Genomic DNA, 18,935 nt, shown 5'->3' on the forward strand with positions numbered 1-18,935 from the left:
ACAAAAGTATCACTTTCATCGGTCCAATGTTTGGTGGAGTCTATTGCAAAGAGACCGCTACTATCTTTTCTCACTGTCGCATGGCGACCGTTGGAAGTAGTTCTAAACCATTTTACATCAAAAATGAAAATAGTAAATCATTTGAAATCAATTTCATAGATGTCGCGTATGGTTCCACAATAATCCAACTGTGAGGAGAGAAGGTTGGTATCTGAAGCACTTGCTCGGCTATCTTGTGTGAAGTTAGCCATGACTCCACAATCATACGTGACTCTCTTGAATCGATGCGTTCCACGCGAAAATGTCGTCCATATGACCATAATGCACTGTACTTTTTGTACTGTAAAAGAGCATCATTAAAACAATGAAGATGCATATATTTTATAGCATATATTGCCACAAATAATTACTTAATTACGTCAAGAGGTAAGAAACTTACATGCACCATACATCCAGATGATAACTCTCACTCGCGCTCGTTTATTGTCTCTCCATCACGTTCGGCTTTACGTAGAGCCAGTTGTAGCCAATCAAGTGACATGTGAGTAGGGAGAACAGCCAAATCCCGTGGATATGGTTGTGATCGCCTGTACATTACTCTGAATCTCGTCCTTGCATTTATTCTTTCTGCTTTGGCCACTTCACATCTCTCAATCCACTTCTGCATCTCAGGGCTATTGAGGATACAAAACTTATTGAATTTCTCCATTTGCTCTTCGCTCATCTTTCTTTCAATCCCTTTTCCTTGGGGAACCTCGCCAACGATGCAATCATCATCCTTGTTGTGCCAAGCTTGCGGCATATCAAGATCCGTGGATGCAAGAAACTTTGTGATATATACTAATGACTCTTGCACAAGCCATCCCTCTGCCATGCTTGCTTCCGGTCTTGCTCTTTGTCTTACAAACCCCTTTAAAGTTTTCATAAACCGCTTGAGAAAAAACATCCATTGACTATGAACAGTACCTGCTATAGCCACCTCATCCACTATGTGCACAAGCAAGTGGACTTGAGTTGTCATAATGCTTGAGGGAAAGTGCTTCTCAAGCAAGCATACGGCTTCGATGGATTCCACCCTAGCCTTCTCGATGCTCGATATAGAGATCTCTTTTTGAGATATCCACCTATTTCACATGTCCATGCATATGTAAGATATTTGAGATATCCACCTATTTCACATGTCCATGAAGAAAATACATAATGCGATTTGATAGTAAGCATACCTCACAATACCACAGATCTTGAATATAGCATTTCTAACATCTTCTTGTAAGCACCCTTTTATTGTAATTGGGAGGATGAACTATCAAAGCAACAATGAAGTCATGTCAACAATATAACATAATAATAATTACGCTAACGCATCACAATTATCGGTACACTAATTCTACTTAGAATACCTGTAATACCTTGTGCCAATCATGGGACTTGAGCCCACTAATCTTATTGTCCTTTGAAAATGCTCCTTTCAAGCAACGCATGTACCCTGTCGGTGTTTGAAAAGAGGCAATGTCTGCCTTGACCACTGCCTCCTCCCTCGTAGAGAGGATCCACGTTGCTTTCGGGAGGACAACTTTTCCCGAAGCATGCACTTGGGGCCACAAACGAGACATCCTATTCATAGCATACAAGTCTTCTCGCACTCCTCTCGAGTCCTTGGAACCAACCAAGTGTGCCCAAATAGTAGCCCCCACATTCTTGAAGATATGCATGGGATCCAAGAGATGATTGATTTGTAACTGACCCCAATAAGGAAGCTCGTGAAAGATCGATAGCCTCTTCATACCAGGAAGAGGTTCCTCTCCATTCGCCCTCCAAGCTTGAATCTAGTCACTTGCCTTCAAATATGATGGTGGTGGATCAAGCTGACCTCCACGTGCGAGATAGTCGAGCGGAAGGTATCGAGCATGACCTCCATAAACATTTTTCCTCATATGTTTGGAGTAGCGTGAAAGCGATTTCAGAGCCGGCCCACAAACAAGACAAGCATGATACCCACTTATAACAAGTCCTGCACGCGTGCATGAATGTGTTAGTACAAGACATGCGTGCAAAAGAGAGTAAAAAAAGCATAATCCCTCATTGCACATGTAAAGACACAACCACGTACCTGCGCACTCTCCATATCCTGGGTAGTCATGCATGGTCCACATCAAGATACCCCTGACCAAAATATCATTGGTATGTCTAGGAGCTCTGGAAATATCAAAGACCTGCACTCCTCTCCATAATATCTATAACTCCTCTATCAAAGGTGCCATGTACACGTAATGTTTTTTACCTTGTACTTTCCTGACACAAGTAGTACAAGCATGAGGTGTCCCTTTTTTATTGTTAGCCATGGTGGGATATTGTAATTCACCACGACTATGGGCCATGTCGAGCGTAACCCGAAAGGATTCACGCCGTCCATGGCTAGCCCAAGATGTAAGTTGCGTGGCTCCCTCACAAAGTCCGGCCACTGATTATCTATGTGCTTCCAAGCTGCACAATCTGCGGGAATCCTCAATGTGTGATCAGTGGACCGATGAGATGCATGCCATGTCATCAACTCTGCTATGGATTTGCATCGGAACATGTGTTGTATTCTTGCAATGATGGGAAAGTGTCTCAAGACCTTTACCAGTATCCGCTCACCCTGCAAGTCATCTCTATATCGTTGTTCCCCACACTTTGGACAACTAGCCAAACCTCCATGCTCACGATGAAAGAGAATACAATCATTACGGCAAGCATGGATGGTATCATAATCCATACCCACTGTTGTTAGCATCTTTTTCGCTTCATCTCTTGATGCGGGCATGGTATTTGGTGCAGGCAACATCTTCTGGAGCAACCTATGACAAAGACACTATCCAAATGATGATTCTCAAAACAAACAATATCCAAATAATGAGTCAAATTAATGCAAGAGCTAACCTCATTAAGGCCGAGACACTTGTATCCGACCAGCCATACTGTACTTGTAGATTCAAGATTGAGAGACAAGCACGTAGTTTAGATATCCTAGCACCCTCGTACAATTGTGTTGATTGCAACTCTCGCATTTTGACCTCAGACTCTGACATCACGTGTACGTGGGATGTAGTGCTCCTAAAAATGGAATCCATCATGTCGACCATATCCTCGTCATCATCCGGGAGACTATAGTCTTGCTGAAAGTGAGAAGGTATATGTGTACCCTCGTCACCCTCCTCATCCTGTTTTAAGATTTCGTGTAAATATAAGATCTTCTATTTCCTGGTATACAATAAGATTGCAAACTTAAATAGCTTTGACTTACCGATGGTCCATCAACATGTGCAACACCAACGGGGGATACTAGTTCCGGCTCCTCCCCATACATCTGCAAGTGGTGCATGAATATACGATGTTGATGTCGTACTTCTCGCTTGCAATGAGTGCAATGATAGTATAACCTCTCCGTAAACCACTTCGTGCTCCCGGGCGTTGCCGCATCATCGGACGAGAGCTTCCACTCGTCCCTTCCATCTACACTTATAAAATCACAACATAAGCATGAAGAAGAGATATTAACAGTTATAAAATAGCATGTTTGAGCTTCTTTTGATGCTACAACAAAAGAGTGACTGTAAGCGTCACTATATAGCGACCTTTTTGCTCTGTTCTGTCGTTATATAGCGACGTTTTTAATTAAAAACGTCGCTATATAGCGACGGATTAGCGTCGCTATATAGCGACACTGTGGGTTAAAACCCGAAACTCTAATCGCACGGCGTTTTCTTCATCCTATTCCCTAATCTCTTAAGTAAGCAAGCCAATATCTCCTCCCACCTATTTTCGACGACCTCCCACCTATTTCAAGCAACCTCCCACTCTATTTTCCACTCCTCACCCTTCTCCTACCTCTTGTACTCCCTCTCTACCCTTTTCCCTCTTTGGTTTCTTGAAAGGAAGTTCTTCAAGAGGTGAGTTTGTTTCAACAATGTAGGTTGTTTGTTTGTTAGCTTTAGTTTTGTGAGTGTTTCTTCTTGTATTGCTAAACCTGTAAACTAGTTTTCATGCTTGTTTTGAAAGGATTGAAACAAAAAACGAGATTTCAAGAAAGAAAGAAGACTCACCTCTTTTTTCTGTATTTCTCTTCCTTCTCTTTCTCCTTGTCTCCTCGATCTCCTCCTTTCCTTGTCTCCTCAATCTCCTCCCTTCAAGAAGTTGCTTTTGTAATCTCCTCCTTCCACTAACATCTTATTTGAAAAAATGGGTTGTTTTCTCTCTTTTGTAGGGCCAGTCCACTATACCGAGCGGGACACACTATTTCAAGTAAGTGCTTCCTCTTTTTTCCATTTATTATTTTTGTTATTTGCATTGGCCTACAGCTAGCGCCTTAAGCGCTAGCTGCAGTGATGGGCGTAGGAACCCTCTCTTCCCCTCAAACTCTTTCCTTCTTCCCCCTTCTCTTATTCTCTTTTTTCCCCCTTCTCTTTTTTCTCCCTTCTCTTTTTTCCCTCTTCTCTTATTCTCTCTTTCCCCCTTCTCTATTTCCCCTTTCTCTCTTTTCCCTTCTCTCTTTCCTTTCCCTCTTATTCTCTATTTCTGCATAGCATGAGAGCATGAGCATATGCGGAAATAGAGAATGAGAGAAGCATGAGAGCATGAGCATATGCTCATGCTCTCATGCTATGCGGAAATAGAGAATAAGAGGGAAAGGAAAGAGAGAAGGGAAAAGAGAGAAGGGGGAAATAGAGAAGGGGGAAAGAGAGAATAAGAGAAGAGGGAAAAAAGAGAAGGGAGAAAAAAGAGAAGGGGGAAAAAAGAGAATAAGAGAAGGGGGAAGAAGGAAAGAGTTTGAGGGGAAGAGAGGGTTCCTACGCCCATCACTGCAGCTAGCGCTTAAGGCGCCTTCTCTCTTTCTCTATTTCCGCATAAGCTCATGCATAAGCTTATGCTTATGCTTCTCTCTTTCCTCCTTCTCTATTTTCCCCTTCTCTCATTCTCTATTTCCACATAAGCTCATGCTCATGCATGAGCATAAGCATGAGCTTATGCGGACTTAAGCATAAGCTCATGCTTATGCTCATGCATGAGCATGAGCTTATGCGGAAATAGAGAATGAGAGAAGGGGGAAATAGAGAAGGGGGAAAGAGATGCTTAAGCATAAGCATAAGCATAAGCTCATGCTTATGCTCATGCATGAGCATGAGCTTATGCATAAGTTTCCCCCTTCTCTCTTTCTCTATTTCCGCATAAGCTTATGCTTATGCATGAGCTTATGCGGAAATAGAGATGCTTATGCGTCTCTCTTTCCCCCTTCTCTATTTCTCGGGGGGGTCACTATGTATAAACCCTCTATACCACGTGCGTTCAAGGCATATTTCTAAAATCCCTTATCTATAAATTTTTCATTAATAAAATGTACCCCTTTTCTAGACAAATCTGTAAATTTTTTCCAAAACTATTTAAAATAGTCCCTTATGTATATTTATTTATGTAAATTTTAGAAATAAAAAATATCCTTCTGTTGAACTCACGTGATAGGGTTACATATGATGAGTGACCCCCCCGAGCTCTATTTCCCCCTTCTCTTTTTTCCCTCTTCTCTTATTCTCTCTTTCCCCCTTCTTTATTTCCCCCTTCTCTCTTTTCCCTTCTCTCTTTCCTTTCCCTCTTATTCTCTATTTCCCCCTTCTCTATTTCCCCCTTCTCTCATTCTCTATTTCCGCATAAGCTCATGTTCATGCATGAGCATAAGCTCATATGCTTCTCTCATTCCCCCTTCTCTATTTCCCCCTTCTCTCATTCTCTATTTCCGCATAAGCTCATGCTTATGCGTCACCCTAAACCCCCTTCTCTCTTTCCCCCTTCTCTCATTCTCTATTTCTGCATAAGCTCATGCTCATGCATGAGCATAAGCTCATATGCTTCTCTCATTCCCCCTTCTCTATTTCCCCCTTCTCTCATTCTCTATTTTTGCATAAGCTCATGCTCATGCATGAGCTTATGCGAAAATAGAGAATGAGAGAAGCATAAGCTCATGCTTATGCTTATGCATAAGCATAAGCTCATGCTTATGCTCATGCATGAGCATGAGCTCATGCTTAAGTTTCCCCCTTCTCTCATTCTCTATTTCCGCATAAGCTCATGCTCATGCATGAGCATAAGCTCATGAGCTCATGCATAAACTCATGCTGATGCATAACCATCAGCATAAGCTCATGCTTATGCTCATGCATGAGCATGAGCTTATGCTTAAGTTTCCCCCTTCTCTCATTCTCTATTTCCGCATAAGCTCATGCTTATGCTTATGCATGAGCTTATGCGGAAATAGAGAATGAGAGAAGGATAAGCTCATGCTTATGCTTCTCTCATTCTCTATTTCTGCATAAGCTCATTCTCTATTTCTGCATAAGCTCATGCTTATGCTTCTCTCTTTCCCCCTTCTTTATTTTCCCCTTCTCTCATTCTCTATTTCCGCATAAGCTTATGCTTATGCTTCTGTCATTCCCCCTTCTCTATTTCCCCCTTCTCTTTTTCTGCATAAACTCATGCTTATGCTTCTCTCTTTCCCCCTTCTCTATTTCCCCCTTCTCTCATTCTCTATTTCCGCATAACACTACTACACACGCATCCTATTGCGACGTTTACGTACCGACGATTAGCGCCCGCTTAGCGTTAATCGTCGGTATAAAAATCGGGTGTCGTAAATCGTCGCTATATAGCGACTTTTAAGAATCGTCGCTATATAGCGACGTTAGTAATAGTCGCTATATAGCGACTATGAAAGGTCGCTATATAGCGACTTCTATTAAAGTCGCTATATAGCGACTTTTAAAGGTCGCTATATAGCGACACTGAGACTATATTATAGCGACGTTTTACAGAGAGGTTTTTTTTTTTTTTTAAGTCTTAAAATTTATTTTCTTCCAATGACAAAATTTTTTAAATTTTCATACATGTTTGAGCTCATAGAGAAATAAAAAATGAGAGCATGTACATCAAGCCTTTGAAGCTCATATATTCATGTCCAAGTTGGAGATGAGAAAAATCAAATTAAATAAGAGCATTTACATCAACTGTTTCATCTTGAGCCAAGTCTAAGGCGCCAAGTAAGTCTATCTCCAACTCTATACCGAGTTGATCTCCTATATCATCATCGTACTCTAGCATCGTACGTTCACCTAAAAGTATTTGATCATCTTCTTCAATTAAGCTTAAGTGTGGTGATCGATCTTGACGATTGTTGTCTTCCTCGTCAATATCGTGATCTCCATCCTCCTCCCGTGCGATGTCATTATGCGCATCTTCCTCTTGCCTCATATGGTGATCTACATCTTCTTCGCTAGATTCATCAATTGGATCCGGATTTGGTAGTGGCATCTCCATATCCACATCTCGATCTTCAAAAATCTGCTTACTTCGTGGCGCAACTTGGATCACGTACCACCATCTTGGATCAGAACGATCCGGATGAAAAACCACCTATATTGAAGATGAAAAATCACGTGCCAAATGTCGTCAATTATATATATATCAATGGACTTAAAAAACGAAAGCTTCGACTAATTAAATCATTAGTATGCACCTGCTCACAGTGCTCGGGAAGAACAAAAGTATCACTTTCATCGGTCCAATGTTTGGTGGAGTCTATTGCAAAGAGACCGCTACCATCTTTTCTCACAGTTGCATGGGGACCGTTGTAAGTAGTTCTAAACCATTTTACATCAAGAATGAAAATAGTAAATCGTCTGAAATCAATTTCATAGATGTCGCGTATGGTTCCACAATAATCCAACTGTGAGGAGAGAAGATTGGTATCCGAAGCACTTGCTCGGCTATCTTGTGTGAAGTTAGCCATGACTCCACAATCATACGTGACTCTCTTTGAATCGATGCGTTCTATGCGAAAATGTCGTCCATATGACCATAATGCACTGTACTTTTTGTACTGTAAAAGAGCATCATTAAAACAATGAAGATGCACCTATTTTATAGCATATATTGCCACAAATAATTACTTAATTACATCAAGAGATAAGAAACTTACATGCACCATACATCCAGATGATAACTCCCGCTCGCGCTCGTTTATTGTCTCTCCATCACGTTCGGCTTTACGTATAGCTAGTTGTAGCCAATCAAGTGACATGTGAGTAGGGAGAAGAGCCAGATCTCGTGGATATGGTTGTGATCGCCTGTACATTACTCTGAATCTCGTCCTTGCATTTATTCTTTCTGCTTTGGCCACTTCATATCTCTCAATCCACTTCTGCATCTCAGGGCTATTGAGGATACAAAACTTATTGAATTTCTCCATTTGCTCTTCGCTCATCTTTCTTTCAATCCCTTTTCCTTGGGGGACCTCGCCAATGATGCGATCATCATCCTTGTTGTGCCAAGCTTGCGGCATATCAGGATCCGTGGATGCAAGAAACTCTGTGATATATACTAATGACTCTTGCACAAGCCATCCCTCTGCCATGCTTGCTTCTGGTCTTGCTCTTTGTCTTACAAACCCCTTTAAAGTTTTCATAAACCGCTCGAGAAAAAACATCCATCGATTATGAACGGTACCTGCTATAGCCACCTCATCAACTATGTGCACAAGCAAGTGGACTTGAGTTGTCATAATGCTTGAGGGAAAGTGCTTCTCAAGCAAGCATACGGCTTCGATGGATTCCACCCTAGCCTTCTCGATGCTCGATATAGAGATCTCTTTTTGAGATATCCACCTATTTCACATGTCCATGCATATGTAAGATATTTGAGATATCCACCTATTTCACATGTCCATGAAGAAAATAGATAATGCGAATTGATAGTAAGCATACCTCACAATACCACAGATCTTGAATATAGCATTTCTAACATCTTCTTGTAAGCACCCTTTTATTGTAATTGGAAGGATGAACTATCAAAGCAACAATGAAATCATGTCAACAATATAACATAATAATAATTACGCTAATGCATCACTATTATCGGTACACTAATTCTACTTAGAATACCTGTAAGACCTTGTGCCAATCATGGGACTTGAGGCCACTAAGCTTATTGTCCTTTGAAAATGCTCCTTTCAAGCAACACATGTACCCTGTCGGTGTTTGAAAAGAGGCAATGTCTGCCTTGATCGCTGCCTCCTCCCTCGTAGAGAGGATCCACGTTGCTTTCGGGAGGACAACTTTTCCTGAAGCATGCACTTGGGGCCACAAATGAGACATCCTATTCATAGCACGCAAGTCTTCTCGCACTCCTCTCGAGTCCTTGGAACCAACCAAGTGTGCCCAAATGGTAGCCCCCACATTCTTAAAGATATGCATGGGATCCAAGAGATGATTGATTTGTAACTGACCCCAATAAGGAAGCTCGTGAAAGATCGATAGCCTCTTCATACCGGGAGGAGGTTCCTCTCCATTCTCCCTCCAAGCTTGAATCCAATCACTTGCTTTTAAATATGATGGTGGTGGATCAAGCTGACCTCCACGTGCGAGATGGTCGAGCGGAAGGTATCGAGCATGACCTTCATAAACATTTTTCCTCATGTGTTTGGAGTAGCGTGCAAGCGATTTCAGAGCGGGTCCACAAACAGGACAAGCATGGTAACCACTTGTAGCAAGCCCTGCACGCGTGCATGAATATGTTAGTACAAGACATGCGTGCAAAAGAGAGTAAAAAAAGCATAATCCCTCATTGTACATGTAAAGACATAACCACGTACCTGCGCACTCTCCATATCCTGGGTAGTCATGCATGGTCCACATCAAGATACCCCTGACGGAAATATCATTGGTATGCCTAGGAGCTCTGGAAATATCAAAGACCTGCACTCCTCTCCATAATATCTGTAACTCCTCTATCAAAGGTGCCATGTACACGTCCATGTTTCTTGCCTTGTACTTTCCTGGCACAAGTAGTGCAAGCATGAGGTGTCCCTTTTTTATTGTTAGCCATGGTGGGATATTGTAATTCACCACGACTATGGGCCATGTCGACCAAGATGTCGAGCGTAACCCGAAAGGATTCACGCCGTCCATGGCTAGCCCAAGATGTAAGTTGCGTGGCTCTCTCGCAAAGTCCGGCCACTGATTATCTATGTGCTTCCAAGCCGCACAATCTGCGGGAATCCTCAATGTGTGATCAGTGGACCGATGAGATGCATGCCATGTCATCAACTCCGCTATGGATTTGCATCGAAACATGTGTTGTATTCTTGCAATGATGGGAAAGTGTCTTAAGACCTTTACCGGTATCCTCTCACCCTGCAAGTCATCTCTATATCGTTGTTCCCCACACTTTGGACAACTAGCCAAATCTCCATGCTCACGACGAAAGAGAATACAATCATTACGGCAAGCATGGATGGTATCATAATCCATACCCACCATTGTTAGCATCTTTTTCGCTTCATCTCTTGATGCGGGCATGGTATTTGGTGCAGGCAACATCTTTTGGAGCAACCTATGACAAAGACACTATCCAAATGATGATTCTCAAAACAAACAATATCCAAATAATGAGTCAATCAAATTAATGCAAGGGCTAACCTCATTAAGGTCGAGACACTTGTATCCGACCACCCATACTGTACTTGTAGATTCAAGATTGAGAGACAAGCACGTAGTTTAGACATCCTGGCACCCTCGTACAATTGTGTTGATTGCAACTCTCGCATTTTCACCTCAGACTCTGACATCACGTGTACGTGGGATGTAGTGCCCCTAAAAATGGAATCCATCATGTCGACCATACCCTCGTCGTCATCTGGGAGACTATAGTCTTGTTGAAAGTGAGAAGGTATATGTGTACCCTCGTCACCCTCGTCATCCTGTCATAAGCTCATTCGTGTAAATAGAAGATCTTCTAATTCCGGGTATACAATAAGATTGCGAACTTAAATAGCTTTGACTTACCGATGATCCATCAACATGTGCAACACCAACGGGGGGTACTGGTTCCGGCTCCTCCCCATACATCCGCAAGTGGTGCATGATAATACGACGTTGATGTCGTACTTCTCGCTTGCAATGAGTGCAATGACAATATAACCTCTCCGTAAGCCACTTCGTGCTCCCGGGCGTTGGCGCATCATCGGATGAGCTTCCACTCGTCCCTTCCATCTACACTTATAAAACCAAAACATAAGCATAAAGAGGAGATGTACACAATTATGAGCATAGCATGTTTAATTTGAGCTTCTCTTGAGGCTATATAAAAAGAATGACATCGCTATATAGTAAGGATTGAAACAAAAAATCCTATATAGTAAGGCTGTGTAGTAAGAGGAGATATTGACAATTATAGGCATAGCATGTTTGAGTCACAAGAGGCCTCATTAAAAAACAAACAGTAAGCGTCGCTATATAGCGACGCTCTGTTCCGTCGCTATATAGCGACGATTTTAATTGAAAGCGTCGCTATATAGCGACGTTTTCAATTAAAAACGTCGCTATATAGCGACGAATAAGCGTCGCTATATAGCGACGCTGTGGGTTAAAACCCGAAACGCCGAAACCCGCGGCGTTTTGCTCAAAGCTTTCCTAATCTCTAAACTAAGCTCTCCAAAATCTCCTCCCACCTATTTTCACTGACCTCCCATCTATTCCAAGCAACCTCCTACCCTATTTCCCACTCCTCACCCTCCTCCTACCTCTTGTGCACCCTCTCTCTCCTCTTTCCCTCTTTGGTTTCCAGAAAGAAAGTTCTTCAAAAGGTGAGTTTTTTTCAACAATGTAGGTTGTTTGTTTGTTAGCTTTGGTTTTCTGAGTGTTTCTACTTGTATTGCTAAAGTTTTAAACTAGTTTTCATGCTTGATTAGAAAGGATTCAAACAAAAAACGAAATTTCAAGAAAGAAAGAAAGAAACTCACCTCTTCTTTCTGTATTTCTCTTCCTTCTCTTCTCCTCAATCTCCTCCTTTCCTTGTCTCCTCAATCTTCTCTTTCCTTGTCTCCTTTCAAGAAGTTGCTTTTGTGATCTCCTCTTTCCACTAACATCTTATTTGAAAAAATGGGTTGTTTTCTCTCTTTTGTAGGGCCAGTCCACTACACCGAGCGGGACATAGTCTCTCTTTTGTGGGCCCAGTCCACTACACCGAGCGGGACATACTTTTACAGGTAAGTGCTTCCTCTTCTTTCCATTTAAGCTTTTTGTTATTTGCATTTGCCTGCAGCTAGCGCCTTAAGCGCTAGCTGCAGTGATGGGCGTAGGAACCCTCTCTTCCCCCTTCTCTTTTTCTCATTTTCCCCCTTCTCTTTTTTCCCTCTTCTCTTATTCTCTCTTTCCCCCTCTCTCTTTTCCCTTCTCTCTTTCCTTTCCCCCTTATTCTCTATTTCCGCATCCCTCTTATTCTCTTATGCTTATGCTTCTCTCATTCCGCATAAGCTCCTCCTCTATTTCCGCATGAGCATAAGCATGAGCTTATGCTTATGCTTATGCATAAGCATAAGCATAAGCATAAGCTCATGCTTATGCTCATTCATGAGCATGAGCTTATGCGTGAGTTTCCGCAAGAGCTTATGCGGAAATAGAGAATGAGAGAAGCATATGCTTCTCTCATTCTCTTTTTCCGCATAAGCTCCTTCTCTCATTCCGCATAAGCTCCTTCTCTATTTCCGCATGAGCATAAGCATGAGCTTATGCTTATGCTCATGCTTATGCTCATGCGGAAATAGAGAAGGAGCTTATGCGGAATGAGAGAAGGAGCTTGTCATGAGCTTATGCGCAAGTTTCCGCAAGTGCTCCTTCTCTTTTTCCGCAAGTGCTCCTTCTCTCTTTCCGCATAAGCTCCTTCTCTATTTCCGCATGAGCATAAGCATGAGCTTATGCTTATGCTTATGCTTATGCTTATGCATAAGCATAAGCATAAGCTCATGCTTATGCTCATTCTTCCGCATGAGCTTATGCGTAAGTTTCCGCAAGAGCTTATGCGGAAATAGAGAATGAGAGAAGCATATGCTTCTCTCATTCTCTTTTTCCGCATAAGCTCCTTCTCTCATTCCGCATAAGCTCCTTCTCTCATTCCGCATGAGCATAAGCATGAGCTTATGCTTATGCTTATGCTTATGCTTATGCATAAGCATAAGCATAAGCTCATGCTTATGCTCATTCATGAGCATGAGCTTATCCGCAAGTTTCCGCAAGTGCTCCTTCTCTTTTTCCGCATAAGCTCCCTCTCTTTTTCCGCATGAGCATAAGCATGAGCTTATGCTTATGCTTATGCATAAGCATAAGCATAAGCTCATGCTTATGCTCATTCTTCCGCATGAGCTTATGCGTAAGTTTCCGCAAGAGCTTATGCGGAAATAGAGAATGAGAGAAGCATATGCTTCTCTCATTCTCTTTTTCCGCATAAGCTCCTTCTCTCATTCCGCATAAGCTCCTTCTCTCATTCGCATAAGCTCCTTCTCTCATTCCGCATAAGCTCCTTCTCTATTTCCGCATGAGCATAAGCATGAGCTTATGCTTATGCTTATGCATAAGCATAAGCATGAGCTTATGCTTAAGCTCATGCTTATGCTTATGCATAAGCATAAGCATAAGCTCATGCTTATGCTCATGCGGAAATAGAGAAGGGGCTTATGCGGAATGAGAGAAGGAGCTTGTCATGAGCTTATGCGCAAGTTTCCGCAAGAGCTTATGCGCAAGTTTCCGCAAGTGCTCCTTCTCTTTTTCCGCATAAGCTCCTTCTCTTTTTGCGCATAAGCTCCTTCTCTCATTCCGCATAAGCTCCTTCGCAAGTTTCCGCATGAGCATAAGCATGAGCTTATGCATGAGCTTATGCTTATGCTTATGCATGAGCTTATGCTTATGCTTATGCATAAGCATAAGCATAAGCTCATGCTTATGCTCATTCATGCTTATGCTTATGCTTCTCTCATTCTCTTTTTTCGCATAAGCTCCTTCTCTTATTCCGCATGCAATTTTCCGCAAGTTTCCGCATGAGCTCCTTCTCTTATTCCGCATAAGCTCATGACAAGCTCCTTCTCTCATTCCGCATAAGCTCCTTCTCTATTTCCGCATGAGCATAAGCATGAGCTTATGCTTATTCATGAGCATGAGCTTATGCGGAAGTTTCCGCAGGAGCTTATGCGGAAATAGAGAATGAGAGAAGCATATGCGGATCTCATTCTCTTTTTCCGCATAAGCTCTTTCTCTCTTTCCGCATAAGCTCTTTCTCTTTCTCTTTTGCGTGAGCATATGCGGAAATAGAGAATGAGAGAAGCTTATGCTTCTCTCCTCCTCTATTTTCGCATATGCGGAAACATGAGCATAAGCTCATGCTCACCCATGAGCATAAGCATAAGCTCGTGCGGAAAAAGAGAAGGAGCTTATGCGGAAATAGAGAATGAGAGATGCTTCTCTCCTTCTCTTTTTCTGCATAAGCTCCTTCTCTTTTTCCGCATGAGCATAAGCATGCGGAAACTCATCCTTCTCATGCTTATGCTCATGCATGTGCATGAGCTTATGCTTAAGTTTCTGCATAAGCTCATGCACATGCGTGAGCTTATGCGGAAATAGAGAATGAGAGAAGCATAAGCTCATTCTCTATTTTTGCATAAGCTCATTCTCTATTTCCCACTCTATTTCCCCCTTCTCTCATTTCCCCCTTCTCTCATTCTCTATTTTCCCTCATCTCTTTCCCTTTCTCTCATTCTCTATTTCCTCGTTCTCATTCTTTTCTTTCCTTTACATCTTCTTTCCCTCTTATCTTTCCCTCTTCTTTCCCTCTTTCCTTTCCCTCTTCTTTCCTTTCCCTCTTCTTTCTTCTTGCCTATGCCTATGCCTATGAGAATGCTCATGTTTGTTTATTTGTTTTCTGTTTTCGTGTTTGTGTCTATGTTAGACATGGGATCACGTCGCTCATCCGACGAGTACGGACAGCCTCGCAGGAGGAGAGCTCACGATCTATATGCTCCAGAGGACTTTGATTCCTCTCAGGCGACTACCCCGAGGACTACCCCTGGTCCGACTCCTCTCGGTCCTAGCACTGTGACTACCCCTGGTCCGACCCCTCTTCCACGTAGCACTGCCACTACCCCTCAGGGGACTCCTTTGCTAGCCGCGCATGGATTTGTTGGGACTCCCGACGAGTTTGTAGCGCAGATGAGCGATGAGGAGGCAGCGAGATTCTTCTCTCTGCTCTCTCAGAGGACCTCCGCAATTCCTTCCCCTACACCGACGGGTGGACGTACAGCCCAGCCATCCCCTCGCGCCCCTTCGACCGCGGGATCATCACCTGCGCATGCCTCCCGCAAGGGAAGGAAGAGTAGGATGGGCGGCTCATGTTGTGCTGACTCAGGAGATGTAGACGAGTCAGCACACTCACGCTCCTTTAGGTCTCCACTTGGTCCGGAGACACAGTATCAGTCAGGTCCCTTTCCCTCTCCTACTCCCACAGCTACTCCTCGATCCGGAAGCGGTCGCGCAGCTTCCACTCCTTCAGACTCTGCTACCGTCAGTCCCCCTTACTCATCAGGGGATCTCTCCTATCAAATCACATCTGCCGGAGAGATAATAGAAGACAAAAAGGGCAAAGCAGTGATGGCCGCCATGAGGCGGTTGATGAGTCATCACTTCAAGAGCGGCATAAATATCGATTGGCGGTATCAAGATGGCCAAAAGAAGCAGGCGGTGATCGATGAGTTAAAACTCAGATTTCCTAATCCGCCAAATGTGGAGTTTAATAACAGTTATATGCTCGAGCGCATGGGTTTGGTCCTAAAGCATCGCAGATCAACCATGCGTACTTCCATTACAAAGGGGTTGTCTAAACCCAGCTGGGCAGACAAAGCTGATTGGAAGTTCTTGAAGAAGCAGAATAGGGACCATCCTGAAATGTTCGAGGGTCAGAGGAGGGCTGCGAAGAGACGGCTGGATGTCGTAGGTACTTCGCACTTTGGTGCAGGTGGACGGTATGCGTTCGAGGCAACCGTGGTAAGTTTACTTCTTTCCATTTAATGTATTGTTCTATTTGTTTTACTTACATATTACATGCACTTTAGCTAACTCTAACTCTCGTAAATTGGATCCACAGCAAGCTGCGATGGGTCGTCTTCCTACGGATGCAGAGACGCGGCGCGCATTTCGGATAGGAACCAAGCCGTGGTTCATTGAGCAAGAGGCAATGGGAGCGACAGTCGATTGGGCTGAGGTGGCTGCTCGCACGGTATAAGTTTACTCCTGCTTGTAATCTCACTTTTTAATTTAAGTTCCAATCTAATTTTTGATTTATTTGGTTCAGTCTCAGGGTCAAAGCTCAAGCGTCCCATCATCAGAGACGAGCGATCAACAGGGGCAAGGATCGGACGCAGGTGCCGATGACGAAGGAGAAGACGCAGGTGTCGGGGACGAGGGAGAAGATGCAGGTGCCGAGGACCAGGGAACAGCCCAACAAGACGATTCGGATTCGGATTCGGATTAGTAGTGGTAGTAGCATTTTTCATATCCGCTCGTTAGAGCCATTTTGTATCGCCCTTTCACAGGGTAATTTTGTTTCAAACACAGTTGTATATGTATATGCATTTCTTCCTCATCGTTCACAAGAACAATTTTGTATCACCCTGCAAGCAAGGGAAATTTTGTTATAAAAAACTTTCTTTTGTAATTACAAAGAAAAAAAAATGGTTAGTGGGGCTAAACAGGGCTTCCTTTTGGCCCTGTTTAGCCCCACTAACCATTTTTTTTACCTTCTGTTAATCGTCGCTATATAGCGACATTTACCAGTGTCGCTATATAGCGACGATTAACAGAGTCGCTATATAGCGACGTTTATATCGTCGCTATATAGCGACGTTTACATCGTCGCTATATAGCGACGATTAACAGCGTCGCTATATAGCGACGGTTTATAGCGACGCTCCTTTTCCGACGATTATAACGACTTTTATAGCGACCTTTGCGCCCGTGAAAAAAAAAATTTTTAATGTAAAAAGCGTCGGTATTTCCGTCGGAAAATGGCCTATGCCTTGTAGTGTAAGCTTATGCTTCTCTCATTCTCTATTTCCGCATAAGCTCATTCTCTATTTCCGCATAAGCTCATGCTTATGCTTCTCTCATTCTCTATTTCTGCATAAGCTTATGCTTCTCTCATTCTCTATTTCCGCATAAGCTCATTCTCTATTTCTGCATAAGCTCATGCTTATGCTTCTCTCATTCTCTATTTCCGCATAAGCTCATTCTCTAGTTTCCGCATAAGCTCATGCTTATGCTTCTCTCTTTCCCCCCTCTCTATTTCCCCCTTCTCATGCTTATGCTTCTCTCTTTCCCCCTTCTTTCATTCTCTATTTCCGCATAATCATGCATAAGCTTATGCATAAGCTCATGCATGAGCATAAGCATGATTTCCCCCTTCTCTCATTCTCTATTTCTGCATAAGCTCATGCATAAGCATAAGCATGAGAGAAGGGGGAAATCATGCTTATGCTCATGCTTATGCTTATGCATGAGCTTATGCGGAAATAGAGAATGAGAGAAGGGGGAAATCATGCTTATGCTTATGCATGAGCTTATGCGGAAATAGAGAATGAGAGAAGGGGGAAAGAGAGAAGCATAAGCATGAGCTTACGCTTATGCTTATGCTTCTCTCATTCTCTATTTCCGCATAAGCTCATGCTTATGCTTCTCTCTTTCCCTCTTCTCTATTTCCACATAAGCTCATGCTTATGCTTCTCTCTTTCCCCCCTCTCTATTTCCCCCTTCTCTCATTCTCTATTTCCGCATAAGCTTATGCTTATGCATGAGCTTATGCAGAAATAGAGAATGAGAGAAGCATAAGCTCATGCTTATGCTTCTCTCATTCTCTATTTCCGCATAAGCTCATTCTCTATTTCCGCATAAGCTCATGCTTATGCTTCTCTCTTTCCCCCTTCTCTATTTCTCCCTTCTCTCATTCTCTATTTCCGCATAAGCTTGTGCTTATGCATAAGCTCATTCTCTATTTCCGCATAAGCTCATGCTTATGCTTCTCTCTTTCCCCCTTCTCTATGTCCCCCTTCTCTCATTCTCTATTTCCGCATAAGCTTATGCTTATGCATGAGCTTATGCAGAAATAGAGAATAAGAGAAGCATAAGCATGAGCTTATGCTTCTCTCATTCTCTATTTCCGCATAAGCTCAATCTCTATTTCCGCATAAGCTCATGCTTATGCTTCTCTCGTTCCCTCTTCTCTATTTCCCCCTTCTCTCATTCTCTATTTCTGCATAAGCTCATTCTCTAGCTTCTCTCTTTCCCCCTTCTCTATTTCCCCCTTCTCTCATTCTCTATTTCCGCATAAGCATAAGCATGAGCTTATTCTCTCTAACTCTTATTCTCTATTTGCCTCTTCTTCCTCTTCTCTTTCCTTTCCCTCTTCTTTCCTTTCCCTCTTCTTTTCCTCTTTCCTTTCCCTCTTCTTTCCTTTCCCTCTTCTTTTCCTCTTTCCTTTCCCTCTTCTTTCCTTTCCCTCTTCTTTCTTCTTGCCTATGCCTATGCTTATGTTTGTTTTTTTATTTTTTGTTTTCGTGTTTGTGTCTATGTTAGACATGGGATCACGTCGCTCATCCGATGAGTACGGACAACCTCGAAGGAGAAGAGCTCATGATCTTTATGCTCCAGAGGACTTTGATTCCTCTCAGGCGACTACCCTGAGGACTACCCCTGGTCCGACTCCGCTCGGACCTAACACTATGACTAGACTCCTCTTCCACGTAGCATTGTGACTACCCCTCGGGGAACTCCTTTGCTAGTTGTGCATGGCTTTGTCGAGAGTCCCGACGAGTTTGTAGCGCAGATGAGCGATGAGGAGGCAGCGAGATTCTTCTCTCTGCTATCTCAGAGGACCTCAGTAATTCCCTCCCCTACACTGACGGGTGGACGTACTGCCCAGCCGTCCCCTCATGCCCCTTCGACCGCGGGGTCATCACCTGCGCATGCCTCTCGCAAGGGAAGGAAGAGTAGGACGGGCGGCTCATGTTGTGCTGACTCGGGAGATGTAGATGAGTCAGC

Source organism: Dipteris shenzhenensis, chromosome 26, assembly GCF_047967505.1.
Source record: "Dipteris shenzhenensis isolate YYH24624 ecotype China chromosome 26, Dip_SZ_1.0, whole genome shotgun sequence".
Lineage (NCBI taxonomy): Eukaryota > Viridiplantae > Streptophyta > Polypodiopsida > Gleicheniales > Dipteridaceae > Dipteris > Dipteris shenzhenensis.